Source organism: Notothenia rossii (genome assembly GCF_949606895.1).
Source record: "Notothenia rossii genome assembly, chromosome: 7".
In the NCBI taxonomy this organism is placed as follows: domain Eukaryota; kingdom Metazoa; phylum Chordata; class Actinopteri; order Perciformes; family Nototheniidae; genus Notothenia; species Notothenia rossii.
The window spans coordinates 19,004,089-19,019,955 of NC_136905.1; positions in this window are offsets into that span (position 1 = coordinate 19,004,089).

Consider the following 15,867-nt stretch of genomic DNA (forward strand, 5'->3'; position numbering starts at 1 on the left):
ATAGGGGCGCCGCACCACCTCTTCCCACATTCAAAAAATATATATTTAAAAAAAAAAAAAAACATTTTTTTATTTTTTATTTTTTAATGAACAAGGTAAATATTATATAATTGGTATCAGTAAAATGTATAATCTACAATAACATTGTGTTACAATGTCTAAAGTTACTGATAAGTCACAAGTTTCCTCCCTGGCCTTGCCCGTGTATCATTACCCTCTCTCGTCTGGGCGCTAAGAGAGGAGCCCTCAACCAGTGCAGCAGCAGCCACTAGCAGCTGACTGTTGCTATCTGTAAACTATGCCTCCGAAACATAATTTCAGCCAATCAGCGTCGTCAAATCTGATGATCACCGGGCGCCAATGTCAGCGCCCGGTGCAGGGTTATGGCTAGAAAGGATCCGTCTTGTGTAAAACTCTCGCGAGAGTTTGCGAGTCACGTGGCTGAATGTTTACGTTTGACAGGCAGCCTTTCAGTTACGATCGTTAACATCAGTGGGCCACAGCAAATGATGGTGAGAAGCTAAACTATCTATTAATTATGTCAATTAAAGGGAGTGCGATTGTAACTGTGTGTGTGACTAGCTGGATGCAAACAGGTAAACGCTGTCTTTTGTTTCCCATGCTTGCTCTTCAAACAGCCGGGGACAGATACTATGTGATAAATAAACACACACACACACACACACACACACACACACACACACACACACACACACACACACACACACACACACACACACACACACACACACACACACACACACACACACACACACACACACACACACACACACACACACACACACACACACACACACACACACACACACACACACACACACACATTATTGTATATATTTGAGTTTTGACAGCATCCATCAAACTAGGTTTTTTGCCTTAATGGTCTGTTTTTCTAATATTTCTGTGTTTCTGAACCACGTCTGTGTCTGCATATAATGTTCGTATTTAGTCTCCTGATTTTAAATGGGAATTAAATCATTTGAGTGTTCCCAAAGAACCGGTGTTCTGCAGTTTGTGTGGGCCTACTGTACTGTTGAACAGTATACTGTAGAAACTATGTCCAGGACAAGGTATTTGGAAGTTTTGGAAGATTCATAGCTAACCACACTGAAGATTATGGAGGTATTGATCAGTCTTCTCATATCTCTAACATCACCAGAAGTCATAATTTAAGGGGTCATTTCTCAAAATGTTCCCCATGTGGTTTATTCACTATTACAATAGCCCCATCTAAAATAATTTCCACCAGCCGCCCCTGCTATCATGATAATCCAGGCATTATTATCAATTATGTTCAGCTCTGATGGGGTTTTTATCCGTTTGTCATCATGTGCAAGTTTTCAATACACTCAATTGTTGATGAAGTTTATTTCAGTCCAACTCCATGGTTCATAAATTCAAAAACATATCCTATCGGCATAGATTAATAGTTCTTCTTCATGCCCTGTTCTGTTCTCCCTCTTGTGAGATTTAAAGCAATGTCTGGGTCATCCAGGGTTAGTCTTTATGAATTAAGTTATTATATACAAGCATGCTTTGATCTAAGTGTGTCACAATGTACTTACAATAACTAATTTACAAATAAAACAAATAAACATTATAAAATGGTGTAGGTTTATGTTTGGTCGGGTGGACTTTTCATTTGGTTTGCAGGTCATGTGGTTACCTTTTCACTCTCCATAAGTGTAATATTACTTTTTGTAAAGTTATGGTTAAAAGGACTACCCCCATTGTATTTTCAGTGTTATTCATTTGCAATAACAAAACAAGGCTAAATATGAATTTTGCAAATGGAATTATTACTTGTTCTCTCCTTCTTGTAAATAGATACTGCATCTTAAAAAATGTGGGGGTTTCTAATCGTCTCCTGTCTTCTACCTGTCTTTGTGTTTCCCCTCTCTTTCCTGGCTGGTTAGGGTATCGGATGCCTCGGCTGTGACCTCACCATGGTGACGTGTAATCCAGATTAACCTGCTCCCTTTTTTCTGCCAGACATGGAAGTGATTAGAGATTATGACCGTGTCCTTTTTATAGAATTGGACGTGTGTGTAATCAACTGCGTCCACCAACATCCCGTGTCAGGTGACTCATTCACAACCACAGCTACATACACAAGCACTTGTTGTCACCATGCAAGACATGTTTAGATTTATATTAATTTCCTTTGTGTCTTAATCTACCCTTACCGTAACCAATTAAAATGTTAGCCCAAAATGCAGATAAACCAAAATCAGAAGGACATTCTTTATACCTTCCACAAGTTAATACATATAAATCTATTTACCATAAACTTCATCCTCTGTAACCTTTTTATTTGTCCTTGCAATGTCATTCATGCAATATTATTGTAACATGCTGCATTTATTCTTCCACCATGCAGTTTAACACTGTACATTCTAATTAGTTAACCTCACTTGAAAAAGAAATGCAAACTGATTGCCTTAAAAACAAATAAAAAGGTACTTGTCTGACCTCAGTGAGGTGTACATTGTCTGTTTTACTTACAAATTCTTATTTAGTGTAGTACCTACATGTGAGTACTTAACAATTGACTATAAAGGTTACTCTTCACTTTGTACAGATTACTCAGAATTACTACTTCCTACAAGTATTTTTATGCGAGATATACTGTGTGAATGAATGAATCAAACATTAATTTAAATTTGGGTAACTTGACATTTTCCTGTACTTTAATAACTTAAGTGCTTTAAACATTTATTAAACATTAACCAAATCTCCTAAAATGTTGCTATTTATAGTTGCACATAACAAATCAAAGGATAGACACAGTTCAAAGTTCAACTATATGCCTTTTATTGTTTTTCCTTCAATAAAAAATGACATCATCGTCCACAATAGTCAGGTGTTTTCATGGAATCTTGTTCTTGCACCCATCAGTCTATTGCAATTAAGTTGAAAGTGTTTTTAGTGTGATCAGGGAAGTCAAGTTGTAAAGCTTTCGACAACCCCCAAAAAAGAAAATTTCTGTAGATCACCATTACAATACCTGATTCAACATTGATCGATGGCAGTGGACACTGGGTCATGGTGGAAATGGAGAGAAGCTCATCATCACTGATAACAGACAGCACCTTAGTACTCTTGCCTCATCGCGGCCAGAGTCCTCTGTAAAAATCAAATCACATTACATCAGGGAAACGTTGATAGTCATGATCAATTGTCACTGTGTCATAATCTGTCCTGACACCACTGCCCTCCAGCTTGCACATTAGATTTTAACTTAAAATATAACGGCAGAAATGTTTGAACACTTAGGTGTCCAATAAAGCAGATTAAATGAATAATCTTCACAAAACATCTTCTTTGCTCGCCTCATTAGTGCAAAGTAACTGAGTAGATTTGCTCTGCATAATGAGTACTTTTACTTTTGGTACTCTAACTATATTTTGATGCATGCTATTACTTTTATTCTTTTACTTGAGTAACACTCTGATTGCAGGATTATAACTTGTATCAAAGTATTCCTACACTCTGGTACTTCTACTTTTACCCAAGTACACGATCTGAGTAGGCCTACTTCTTTCACATCTGCAAATGTACTCAGGGCCGTCCCTCCCTACAGGCCGAATCATGCAGACTGCGTGGGGCCTCACCTTGCGGAGGGGGCCTCATCTTGCCTCAACTGAGCCGAAAGTGTGGCGCACCTATGCGCTTATGCGGCGAAAAGTGTGGCGCGGCACGGTGTCGCCGCTGCGAGGCTCCACTATTATTTAGGGAGCATGAGAAGTCCCATCAACTCACAGGCCGTCAACATACTGGCAGCATTAAAACGAACACCGATGAATGCACTGCTCTCACAAGCTGTTGCTAATGACCAAATGACTGCAAATATGACGTTATTATACAAGACCGCCCAGTGGCATCGCCTGGCCTGAGCTTTTTCTGTAGCCCCGGACAACTCTCCCTCAATAATATAATACATTAACCGTGCTTTACCTGAACCTCGTCATGAGAGGACGGCAGAATTGTAATTTCCCATGTTTAGTGAATGCAACAGAGGCAAGACACCAGACCAACCAGAGAGTTGAATGGAAATAAACATCTGTCTTATTGGCTGACAGGTACCTATCCTGTGAGATGTGACAACTGTCAGTCGGACTCAGAGTTTTTGAAGATGGCCATAAGAACATTTCTTTCTTAAAAAAGACGACAATCCTCAAATGGTGGCTCACACAACAACCCCAGAGCCACCACTTGAGCCAGGTAAACAAGGTATGTAAATGTCAGTAAACTTCCAAGTTATGCGAACATATAAGCAAAGCATAAATTACAGCTACGTTGACGTTACTTTGAATCGCGGTGGAAAGCTAAACCGTTAACTAGCTATAGCTAGCCAGAGATATTAAATAAAAACTTTGTCATACAATCTAAATGTAATGTTTTTTAGCGTTACCTGGTGATTTCAAAGAAAGCTCTCTGGAAAATGTTGACTTACTGTTCAACATGAAGCTAGAAGCTACTTTACAGCAGGGGCGGACTGGCCATTGGGCATACCGGGAGTTTTCCCGGTGGGCCGGTGCTGTGCGTGGGCCGGAGGCGCAAAACATTTAAAAAAAAAGAAAATAATATATATATTTTTTGCCTATATCCTTCCGGTCCACATTTGTAAGTGTTCCGGCTACTCCCTGGAGGGGTATCACACCCCACTGGGCTGGGCCGTTTTGATAGGCTACCTATATTCTATCTATCAGATAGTTTCACTTTCACACATCAGGCCCGTAGCAGCTGCCACTGCGCAGTGAACGATCAGGAGTGAGTGACTGAGAGACCTAGCTGGCAGTTGCTCACAGATGGATGAACAAGCTCCAAAGCGTAAAGGCGTTTTTTGTATAGTTTGTGTATAGAGTGGCGAAGTCACGCCCATCTACTCCATGGGAACTTATTTCTGAAAAATTATGCATCGAAGACAATGGAGAGAGAAAACGTATCTTTCAATCCCGTTTGAATTGTGCCACGAATTACACATATGATATTTGTCAATCTTAAAAAATAATTTTCATCTAAAAAAAGTCACAGTTTGTCGTAAAACTGTTGAAATATAAGACTATGAAAAATACACAACTAGAAAGACTACAAATCCCAGAGTCGCGTGAGTCATGTCATAACTGATGTCACAATTTTTCCTCCGCTAAATAAGAGATAGCTAAGATAAGATAACTTTAACAAGATGCCTGTGTGCTTAGTACCAGGTTGTTATCATACCAGCAATGGGTCTTGCTCGTTCTTTCACGTCCCGTCTGATGAAAGGACCAGGAGTGGATGGATCAAGTTAGCTACCTAGATAGTAGCAAGCACGTTAGTTAGCATTACAGCCTTAGCCTTGTCATTTTTATTAGCCTTAACATGAAGTAACATTAAGTAACCCAAAATGTTAAACAGTAAGAGTAGTAGTCATATTTCGTGAACCCTTTGAAGAGTAGGCTACTGTCACACCGGTGTGATCATTCTATAATACACCATTTAAGCCCGGGAAGAAATGCTAACGCTACATTAGCATCGGCGAACTTTTCTACTTCATGCTATCTACACAAATGGTTGACATTAAACATTAAAAATATCGGGCAGTTCAGAGAGAATCAAAGGAAGGCAGGCAGCTTTGCATGACATTCTTCTGGACGTGTTTCATTGTGGTGATAGTGAGGGTAGTCAATCCCTTTTTTTGGCAAGACAGTAGTGACGGCCATCTTGGTGACGTGTGTTGTTGTGCGAGACCAGAGATGTAGTTCATTGAGCGTTTCACATAAAAAAATGTGTTACTTCACAGTTTTACGACACATTTTTCTTTTTTTTACTTGCGAAATTATTTTTTAAATTGACAAACATCATATGTGTAATTCGTGGCACAATTCAAACGGGATCGAAAGATAATCTATCTCTCTCCATTGACTTCAATACATAATTTTTCCGAAATAAGGTCCCATGGAGGTCCACCGGAAGGGGAGGGACTTCGCCAATACAGTTTTACTGTATATCAGTATAAAAAAAAGTTGTGCACTTGTAAAAAAAAGTTGTGTACTTGTAAAACCTATGCTGAATTTGTCTCTGAAAAATGATTTATTATAAAAATGTTATGTGCTTATTTGATAGATATGTTTTTCTTTTCAAAACTTTTTTCTTTACAAAACTTTGTAGATGGTGTTTTGTATTTGCAAACCACATTGTGTTTGTCAGTGAATCATGAGGGATTTGTAAAACCTGTTTAGTTTGTTTGTGGAGTTATGGCAGGAAATTAGCTCCATACTAACGGAACTAAATGGGATAAGTACGGGAAAAATTACTCCGGTGTGAACGCGCCTATTGAGTGAATTGAACAAATCTGGGGCTGTCGAGACATGTTTTAATTTTTAGAGTAGGGCCTAAAAACCATAAAATGGAACAATCAAAACTTGCTGAAGAGGAGGTCACTAGAAAAACTCTTTGAACTGTAGTTGATATTGTTCTTGCTTTTTTGCACGGTATATTTTGTCCTGACTGAATTCCACACTGAGTTGCCATTTTTGCCAGGGAGCAAACACATCTCATATGAATGGTGAGTTAATTTTTGGTATCATTATTTCCTGACTGACAAATAGAATGTTACAAATCAAGTTAATGTTTTTTGTCCTTACGGCATTTAAACCTAATTATCTGGCAATAAAGAATAGCAGTGACAGGTTGAGTGTCTGCTGCCGCTGTGTAGAACTGTAGGCTTGTCTGAGTTGTCAGATTTATGAGAGGAAGTTAAGGCCTTTGCATAAAAAGTGCACCTACTATACTAGGCTTTCTTGTCTCAGTTATTAGAGCACAGCTGTAGCATATAAAGTGGCATAGCATCTTTAGACCTCCTGTATAGTGCTGATGACAATATGGTTGGCATATTGCAGAGAAACACTCTGAACTCTGGATTATCACAAAGCAGAAGTGAAAAGTGATTGTGTCAGTTTGAATGAGCTCTCTATGTCTACGGCCAAGGGAACAGCACTCAGCTCTCTGGTGACACAGGAGAAAGAGGAAAGCAGAGAAACAGAGGAAGGCTTTTATCTTCGTGTCACCAAATCTGCTCCAACTGTACGTCAGAGTGCAAGCGAGGACGGGGAGAGGAGGGGGTGCGGGGGAGAGGATTGCAGGCGCAATGGCAGGGTGCTCAATGGTGGCATTCTTCCCTTTCTGAAGAGACACACACAACTCACACACATACACAGCAACACCAGGGGGATTCCCCCTGGGAGTACCCAAGTGAAGTAATACAACCCATCACTGCCTTATCACACCACTGCCCAAAGACAGGAGGGAAGTAGTTCCCTGAGCCACGGCACAGGAGGTGTACTGTATATCACTCAGGGATTGTGAGCCATTATGTGATGCTATCATGATGTGTTTTTACACTTTGTGTGTTTGTGTATGTGTTTCCCATCAGAGGTGCAGAAGGGTAATGTGCAGCAGTTTGTTTCGTAATGTTCTGTAGTTTCACCCGCTTGTTTGTTGGCAGATTTATCCCCTTTTTTAATTATTGCCCTGCTATGAAATTTAACAACATGATTCACTGCTCTATACATTTTGAAGGGGGTGTGGCAGTGTATGTGAAACCTGGCCCCATGTTGGTTTTTTAGGTTGATTAGGTGTTTGCTTATCTGTGTTTATGTACATGTATATGTTTTTATACAGTAAGGGAATCCTCCATGCAGCAATATCTTATACTCAAGGTTGAAGCATAAGCGTGATAGTCAAGCAACCTGTTCAGTGAGATGTGGGAGTGGGCACATTTGCATGCTTACAAAGGAATTTTTCCTTTTAAACTTCTGTATTGGTGCTGTCCACGTGAGTATGGAGGCATGATCTGACGGAGATCAACGGTTGCAGTGTCTTTCTGGTGTGCGATTCTCTAACAATTAGGATATGAATAAGTGCATTGTATCTGTATATAATGTATCATTAAAATTGGAGGTGGAATGCAATCTCTGTATTATTCATTGTGATATAAAGCAGCTTATCATTCAACCTGGCTTGACTACTTGTAATAACTATTACTGTGTGTGGAAAGTTTGTCTACACCCTTCTTGTTATAATGGCAGACAAAGCAGATGTCTCCATTATTAGCCTGTCATCGCTATTTGCTAGGGCGGGTGCGCGGGCTACAGACAGTATTCAATCAAATGGATAAATGTATTTGTTCCTTGTTAAATAGATGCTTCAGTTACTGTAGGTCATCAAGTTGTGTGGTTGGGTTTGGTCTGTTGATGGATGGGGACATCAGTCATGTCAGCTATACAAAGATCAAACACATGGGTAACAACAAGGATCATGTGCATGGCCCTGAAAAAGTGCAAGTGTTGACAATTGTTGATGTACAAAAGTAAGGTTGCTTATTTACATCCTGGAGATACTGACAGAGCAGATCTACAGCGAGCCCTCCACTCGTGCATTTTTTCAACAAGAGAAATCAAAATAAAAGTATTCTATATTTCCTAATGCATGTCCGAGTCTGGTCTATAAACCAATGATGCATACAAATTTGCATATTCAGAATTTACCTTTGTGTGCCAAATACAGAAGTGTGCCAGGTTTCAATAAAAAAAAAAAAAGTACAAATATTAAGCAATCTCTGTATTGAGTAATGGCATCAGATGAAACATTTCCAGGACATGCCTCACAGGTTTTTATGGTTTTGGACTATTTACGAACAACCAATCTGTTTTCCATATGGTATGCTTGTTGTCACTTTAGTTATCTTGCATTTAAAAAGAAATTGCACCTGCAAATCCGATGCATTGCAACTTACCTGTTATGTGAGGTTAGGTTACTAGACATAATTAATTTGTTCATTCCTTTGTTTATAGGTTTAGAACTTAATTACCAGTGGTTAAGTGTGTGTGGGTGTGATTTGTAAGATAGAGTGTAGAAATATGTGAACAGTCGGCATGTGAGTCACCTCAGTGTAGGCAGTTGTTTAAAGGCCACTTTCTAGGAGACGTCAGAAACAGGAACAAATGTATTTGTGTATATGTTTGTGTTTGTTAGAATGTAAGATTTGTCATTTGAGTGTTTCACATCACAGGATTCCCCCTGTTTAGATCGAAATACCATATAACAAACGGGCAGGCTCCCCTTGTGGTTGAGATTCAGGAGGTGTCCACTTGAACAGACATGGTGAGCAGTGCATCAAGGGATGGGGGATTAACCTAATATTCACATTCATAAACATGCTGGAAATGACCCTGAATGATACTGTGGATGATATTTTTAAAAGTTTGGGGAATTCAGCCTTTTCTGTGAGAAACAGTTGCCCTTTCACAATTGGGCGCTGCTTTGGGTAGACACTTGCAACATCTGGTTGAAAACCCACTGCTCCACTCCCACAACTTCAGCGCTCAGGTATCTGCCCGAAAGCTCATAACTGCAGTTCAGGCTTAATTAATATAAAGGATTGAAAAGTGATGACATTTTGGTAGCTGAGTCAGTGTCATCGTTGCCCTTCAGATATTCAACACTTGAGCAGAATGTGTTCTTGTGTTGTGTGTATTCTGTGACTTTTATTCTGCGTATTAGGCCTAAATATGTACTTTGTGTTTGACGCTTTGCTTCGGCTCACAGTAATGTTATCCTGGGTCACACATTGACCACATGGACATTTCCACGGGGAGACACACGTATACATGCCCGCACACACACATACACACACACTTACAGATAAACAAGTGGTTGCATTTCTGCATGAGTCACAGTCCTGGGCAGAGGTGGAAAGTTTCCTTGTTTGGGCTATTCCCCCCTGCTGACACTTTTGATACTTTCTTAAGTGTCGGATGTGTTGCTAATGCAACTTGTAGTGGACAGTGGCTTCAGCTCATACTTGCTGAGACTACAAACCTGACCTGAATACCTTCCTTCTCTATTTGCTCGCTGAGAACAAGACACATACCAAACGGTTAAAAAATAGCAGCTAAGAGGATACTGCTTTAAATAATACATTATATATATATATATGATTATTATGTTTCTAATTATAATTATTATTATAATAAATTAATAATAATATGAAAAAATACTTTCTCAACACGTGCTTTTTTTAAATATATAGCTTGTTCTTAATTAATACTTTATGCAATTTAACTAAAGCTGCAATAATCAGTCCATTCATTGATAAGCCAATCAAAACATTTCTATTTATTTGCCATCTTATTCAATCTTTGTCAAGCAAACATACCAACTATTTACTGGTTCAAGCTTCTTACATTAAGGATTTGTTAATTTCTATTCATAATAAGTTAATCATTGTTTGTTTTGGTAAGTTTCAGCACTAGTTTTAGATTTTTGAGAGAACAAATCTGCACAGGGAAAATGAAAGAGCAAAACATGCCCCTCTTCCATAACCACTGAGGTGCGGTTGAGCATAACCCTGAAACTTAATCTGCTCCAGTTGAGCTACACACTGTGGTCGTACAGGCACTCCAGGTGTGAAAAGCCACGTCAACATGGTGTTCCTAGAAAAAAAGAGTGTGAAACTGCTCTCAGAAAAGTCGACCAAAGAAAGGTTGAGAAAGCAATTGTACAGTATTGTACCTCATTTATGCTAAAGACACACACTTATTTAATGGTGTGTTGTATCATCGCAGTATTTAGTTAACTTTGCATATTAGCTGTCTGCTAATGTTCAGTTTAGTCACTGACTCTATAATTATATGTATTCCCAATGCATTTATTTGTATCCATCTAAGGGTTAACAAATACTGACAACTCTACCAGCCATGCACTCTCTTTCTCAAAGTGTATGAATGAAATGCTTGAAAGGTTGTGCAGAATCTATTGTTGATGAGAAGTAATATATGAGGCTTTATAAACTTCAGGTATGTGCAGCTTAGCTTAGAGAGAGGGAACAGCAAATGTCATCTTGTAAAGAGGAACCTGTCTGATCATGTCTTCAGCCTGTAGCTCTCTGTGAACATGCACATTTGTATATTTCTGTGGATTCTTGCATACACATATAATTTAAAAATGTTGTTTACAAGGTGACTCATCAAGTGTCATCATTTCTTTATCAAACCCATTCACCTTAGACTTGCTGTGTGGGTGGACTATTGCAAATAGATCTTCTATGTAGTGTCACACGTTACTTACCTTTCTTAACCTTTATGGATGATTGACCTTTAGGGATCTACAGGTACCAACAGCTTTCAGATTTGTTAAGCTGTTGGTGATTGCTGCAAATATTCAAATACTTTTTAAAAGATAAGACTCACAGCTGGTTCATGCAGATTAAAACTCATGAGAACCCCTTGATCTATGAATTTCCACTGAAACCTTATTTTCATTCAATGAGGTTTCAGTGGAAATTATGTGATTGTTGCAAATATTCAAATATTTAAAAAATATGAGATTCGCAGCTAACCTCAACATTTAATATTTAGGGTATTTTCACAATTTTTACATATTTTGGTTCATGTAGATTAAAAGTCAAGAGAACTCCTCGCTCTATGAATTTCCACTGAAACCAATGATTTAATAACGTTTGTTGTTCTTTTTTTCTATTTGCTACAAAATGCTCTCAGAATGAATATTGTTGAAAACATCACCAAAATGACAATACTAGACGCATATGAATCAGTTATGGCAATTTGCAAACTTTTGGATGGTCTGACTTTAAAAGGGAAACCTGTGTTCTTTAAGGTTGTTCAAAGTTGTCCTTTTTAACAAAACTATCACATGACTTTATTAAGACTTTTTTTTAGACTGCATCATAATTGGACAGTATGAAACCAGTTGCAATCAGTCAAAACCAGAAACAAAACACTTTCACTTCTTATTTGGGTCAAACTTCGTTTTGAGAACTGTTTGTTATTTCAGGTTTTCAAAAGGAAATATAATATAGTCATTGTCAACATTTTCTAGATTTATATTCTCTACATTTTATAATAAGAAAATTAAGGTCTACATTTTTTTAAATAGTATTTTTGTATTAAAGGTGGGGTAGGTAATTTTGGAGAAACCAGCTCGAGTGCGCTGGAATTTGAAAATACACACACACAAACGTGCACGTGACCAGTGAGGGCATGAGATAAGTTTGTGCACAGATGGAAGACTGACAGGCAGGTAGGCCATCCAGTTACTTTAGCCGGGCCGGCTCAGATGATTGGTCGTGCTTTTTACAGTACTACGGCTTCCACAGATCACATTTTTTTATGGATTTTTTGTCAAAGCACTTAAGATATTCATTCCTATCGGGATGTTAAGAGCATTCCATGAAACATAACAAAAAGTGTATCTCGAGCCGGTTTCTCAAACTTACCTACCCCACCTTTAATTTATTATTAAATGCTGTCATTAAGTTTTGCCAACAAGAATAAATATGACAGTAAAATGAATGCAAAAAAGGAACATACTGTAATAATAATAGATAATTAACAGAATATATAAAACAACCTCTGCTAGATTCTTTTATCCAATGCATATATTTTTCAAATGAATATATTTATAACTATTTAAATACAATACCTATTGATAAAGCGTGTACAGTTTTTTGTATACAATATCGTAAATAATAGATTATACATGCTAGCAGGTTTGATCATTTAGGAATCTCTGAAAAACGTTATGCAGTCACCTTCAGGACTACCCGCTGTGGCATTAGTGGCAACAACAACTGCGCTCTTGTGTAAGTCATCTTCCTTTACTTTTTTTAAGAAACTAAAAGTCACTGTGCAACAATGTGATAAACTAATACAACACGGCGCCTCGTTTGTTCACAAGGATTTATTTTGTTATTTCAGTTGGCTTACACTCAGCCTTGACCTTTGTCTTTTAAAAAGTTCACCTTTTATGATTCACCGCATCTCAACTCTGACATTTAAATTTCACCCTCTTCTCACGATAGAAACCTGGCGCTCAACAATACCTGTGCACGGGAATCTAACATATGCATCACGGCTTATCATGGCCACTGCGTGGGTACTAGCAATCCACATAAAAAACCCATGGGTGCCATTGTGGTCTTCCCAGAAGCCACTAGTGCGCATTGACACTCCCATATATTTCCATAAGAAATACTTCCTCTGATGAAAGAGCAGCATCAGGAATTCCCTGCTGATGTAGGGCCAGCTGCATACCTGAAGAGCTAGTATTTACGCGTGCCGCTCCCCATGACTGGAAGTGCTGACTCTAGTGTGGGAGTGCGGGAGTGCAGTGCCCAAAAATGTGGCTATGATTTCTTTCTGGTGTAACATGTTAAGAGAAGTTCTGCCGCCTGTGTATAATTTCCAGGAACATTGGAAATCTGTTTTATTGTAAGTACACCCACATCCAAACACCCACCTGCTGGTGTAATGACATGCTAGAGAAATTATATTTAAAAAACAAACGTCTTTTAGCATCATTTGAAGACGTACGATCTCAGCGTCCTTGCCGACACACATTAAAAAGACCACATTATAAGCAGGCTGGAGTTTTTTTTTTAGGCTTGAGGTTCTGCCTTCCTGGCCTTTCTGCGATTGTAATACTAGGATCCACTGCTTGAAGTAACTTTGAAGCATGATATATATATATTTTATCCTGATGTGAACTTGTTGTATGATACAAGCTCACATTCGTTACAGTTGTACTCGGCATAAAGTTGGGTGACTAACAAAAAAGAAATGGTACAAATCAAAACAGCATAGGTAGAGGTATACTGACTTTAAGTTTCTAAACAGGCCAAGCTCGAAAAGCACAAAGCCCTACAATTCCCATAATGCAATTAAGTAGCGTGATGACTGCATGGCATCATCAAGGTGATTTCTTCAAACTTTATGAAGCTACTCTCAGAGCCACTGAAGATGTTTCAGAGCTGTTTGCACAACTTCAGGTCTCCTCGTGATGAGTAAACTGAACTTATTGACCAGGAGACTATGCTCCAATTCAAACACTGAGTAAGTGCATTGAACAAATCAATGACTGGATGTGTCAGAACTTTCTCCAATTAAACAAAGATAAAACTGAGGTAATGGTTTTTGGAGCCAAGGCAGAACGTATAAAAGTTAGCGCTGAGCTTCAGTCTGCAATGTTCAAAACAACAGAGCCAGAAATCTAGGTGTAGTCATAGACTCTGACCTGAGTTTCAACAGTCACATTAAAACAGTTACTAAATCAGCTTACTATCACCTAAAGAACATATCTAGGATTACAAGACTAATGTCACAGCAGGATTTGGAAAAACTTGCTTTTATCTTCAGTAGACTGGACTACTGCAATGGTGTCTTCACAGGTCTCACTAACAAATCTATTAGAAAGCTTCAGCTGATTCAGAACGCTGCTGCTCGAGTCCTCACTAACACTAAGAAAGTGGATCACATCACTCCTGTTCTGAAGTCTTTACACTGGCTTCCTGTGTGTCAAAGAATAGATTTCAAAATACTGCTGCTGGTTTATAAAGCACTGAATGGTTTAGGCCCAAAATACATTTCTGACCTCCTGCTAAATGATGAACCATCCAGATCTCTCAGGTCTTCAGGGACTGGTAAACGTTCTGTCCCCAGAGTCAGAACTAAACAAGGAGAAGCAGCGTTTAGTTATTATGCTCCAAATATCTGGAAGAAACTCCCAGAAACCTGCAGGTCCGCTGCAACTCTTACTACTTTTAAATCCAGGCTGAAGACTTTTCTTTTTGCCGCTGCTTTTTAATTGAACTATTCACATCTTAAACTGCACTGTAACTTTTATCCATGTATTTTTTCTTTTAATGTTTCTTTTATTATCTTTTCTTTTTAATGACTGATTTTAAATGCCATTTTCTTAATGTCTTTTATTTTTTTTAAAGCACTTTGAATTGCCTTTTGTTGAAAGGTGCTATATAAATAAACTTGCCTTGCCTTGCCTGCTAATTCACCAGTGAGTTGATGTATGTGAAATATCAGTGATTGTGACAGTAGGAGTGACCATCAGAGCAGCTTTAGCTCGGAGGAGGAAGACAGCAATCCTGCCTTCTCTTTCTGTTGAATAATCTGCTTACTCACCGGATGTGATTCACCATGCTAACTCTGTTAGGGAGAGGGTTCTGTTGTCTAAATGTTTGCTCAGTAATGTTGTGTAATGTTTTGAAAGTTGTGTGCTTGTGAGATAAATAACTTAATTTGAGCCTCAGTCTGGCTGGCTGCTGTGCTACTTTGAAATCGTCATCTAATAAGTGGCTGAGGGTTTATTAGACAGGACAGAGTGACGCTTTTGTTTATGATTGTACCGTGACTGTAGAGAATAAACTATTCTGATAGGATGAGAAGTGTGATCGACTTTAATGTAGTGGCCTCCATAACCCTAAAAACATTTGTGCATTTGTATTTGTATCTGCGTATGTTTTTTAATAATTTTTGTACGACCTTTCATTCGGTTTTTTGGGGCGTTCGAAAAAAATAAATGGTGTATTCTGATTCACAAGTCTCCTTGTTTCACCTTGAACCAGGTCACGACTTCTCCCGCTGTCCATGTTGTTAAGCAACGTTTATTTTAAGGTTGAAAAAGAACATTTTGACCCAGATTATGACAAAACCTTACTTTATAATACACATATTTTGTTTGCTGTAAAGTGGCCTCGTTCTTGCTGGGTAATGTGATTCATGTAAGAATTTAAAATAAAGCCCCCTGTGTCTAGTTGTAATTGTTGGGTATAGATCACCATAGATTCATTAATCAAAGATGTGTTTGTTTAAAAGAACATTTCACATGATGCAGCCTGTAACGCACAAAGAGGATCCTTGAGGCTTAAATATTTGTATGAATACAATTTGTTTCTAAAACACTTGCAAAGCCATGTACAAATATTTTCTCTCGGTCTATATATATATTGTTTTTAGGAAATCCTACTTATTTGGGATTTAACTTTTTATG